At 48.1% G+C, this 2,000-nt stretch overlaps 1 long non-coding RNA gene across 1 annotated transcript; it reads left to right on the top strand.

The window, feature by feature from the left end:
* The first annotated feature begins 25 nt into the window (after positions 1-25).
* LOC147007778 (uncharacterized) lies at positions 26-1,379 on the top strand. Its single transcript, XR_015053881.1, has 2 exons — positions 26-864; positions 989-1,379. It is a non-coding gene; the product is annotated as an uncharacterized LOC147007778 (long non-coding RNA).
* The last annotated feature ends 621 nt before the right edge of the window (positions 1,380-2,000 follow it).

Raw genomic sequence — 2,000 nt, 5'->3', positions numbered from 1 at the left:
GAAACCTTATGGTATGTAGATGGTATGTTAGAACTTTCATGCTTTAGTCATGAATTGCACAATTGATTTGCCCATCTGCCCCACTAAAATCTAACAAGATGAGGGAACTCGGGACATCAGGAATCGAGGAATGACACCGCAAGTTTAAGAGAATCTCGAGGTCGAGGGGCGGAGCTTCTCGTTGGGAGTGCGTGACGTCATAGCGCGCATGCGCAGTTCGATTCCCGCCCTGAGTCTCGTACATGGAGCTCGCGAGCCGGTTTACTCACAATTATATAAATATCGAACACGGACACAGAACCACAGGTTGGGAACGATAACATCGGCTTTGATGAACCGAATTTGTATTGAAAGATAACTCTAATTATTAATTATTATTATCCTCCGTTGGACTGAGTCCGAACCTCGTGCGTCCGCAACCATATCTCGGACATGTGTGGAACCATGAGTGTTTGGGTGTGTGGCAAGGACGAAGTGATTCGGTTTTGGTGATGATCCGGATCAGGAGACTCGAATTATCTATTTATTTTTAACTGAGAGGATTGAAGGACATCATGGCCTCCTTGGGTGAAGTTCCTTGTGAGAGAACTCCTCGATCTTCCTTCCCTCTCACTGATATTCCTTCATCTTGTCCTCCCTCCCTCTTCTCACCCTCCCGTTCTCCGTCGCGGATTGATATCAGAAGGCGAGGGCGTGGCCAGTGTGGTGAATTAACGTGAATCAAGGGACATGACGCGGGATCACATGTTGTGCGTCTCGCGTATAAGGGGAGGTCTCTGCGGCACGGGTGGATTGTCCCCGGGGCATTGCTATTGACATCGGCTGTCCACTTGATGCTCGTTAACTGAAGGTGCTCATTGACTGGTGAGAATGGAGATTATATCGAACTCCGTGCTTACGCGGATTAGTCTGCAATGGTTAACTGCACATGTATACGTTTCTGCTTATGTACTCCTAGCTGAACCTGTATTTCCTGGTGTGCCCACAGAAGCGGCTCCAATCAAATGGAATAAAGCCTAAACTCTGAAGGTTCATCTCTCGCTCTTATTTCAGCCAGCGCGAACGAGTGAGTGAGTCGGCACGAGCTGTGTGAAAGGGCGTGGCCAGCGCTGGTCACGTGGGCCAATGAGAGCGGAGGTGCATATTGTCGAACGGAGTCGTGGTGAGGGTCGTGTCGTGTTCGATGAAGGGTCCACGAGAGACATGGAACGGGCCCGTTGAGTCCATCGGCCTCGTTCACACCTCCTGGGACATCCCGGTGAAGATGGAGGATGCTGAGAGGGCTCGTTACGGTCAGACTTGTCCCAAACGGGTCTCTGTTCCTGTCGCCATGTTCTCCCCTCTCCACCTTCCCCAGTGAGATTAAACCGATAAACTTATCGATTGTTTAGACCTGGTGTTGATATATTACAGGTACGATGGGTGAAATGTTCCCCTGTATCAAAGATCCCTTGTGTGAGGGAGGAGGCCGAGACGCTGTAACCGCCATTTTATATTCACCTCTTCCCTTCCCGCCATTTTGTATTTCCCTCCTCGTCCCCTCGTTTCCCTTTAGACCGTTTTCCTCTTCGTGTGATGTTTAAATCATGAGTCTTGGTGAATCTCCGTGTTCATTATTTAACGTTTGGTTCGTCTTGGTGGATCCTGAACAGAACCAACTCGGTTCGAGCGTTATCCATTCGGGTGTGGGCGTAGTTTAACTCGGGTGTGGGCGTGGTTTAACTCGGGTATGGGCGTGGTTTAACTCGGGTATGGGCGTGGTTTCACTCTGACAGGTCATGGAGACGAGGGGTGATGTGGTTGTTTGGTGGAGGAAACGCTGCCCCTCCCCCCATGTTTACAGAGAATGTGTTTATAAAAACACATTTATCATGGATAATTATTCTCACACCGATTTTAATATAAAGTAGTGTGTATGAAATATGTTAATGAGGAGTGTATATTCATTTAAAACATCTTTATGGTGGAAAAAAACAATGAACATTTGTCATCATCTGAGT

The sequence above is a fragment of the Eptatretus burgeri genome, chromosome 25 (assembly GCF_056783735.1).
Source record: "Eptatretus burgeri isolate ZD-2024b chromosome 25, Ebu_testis_v1, whole genome shotgun sequence".
Lineage (NCBI taxonomy): Eukaryota > Metazoa > Chordata > Myxini > Myxiniformes > Myxinidae > Eptatretus > Eptatretus burgeri.
The sequence above is the reverse complement of the archived record's forward strand: the minus strand, read 5'-3'. Positions and strand labels throughout refer to the sequence as shown.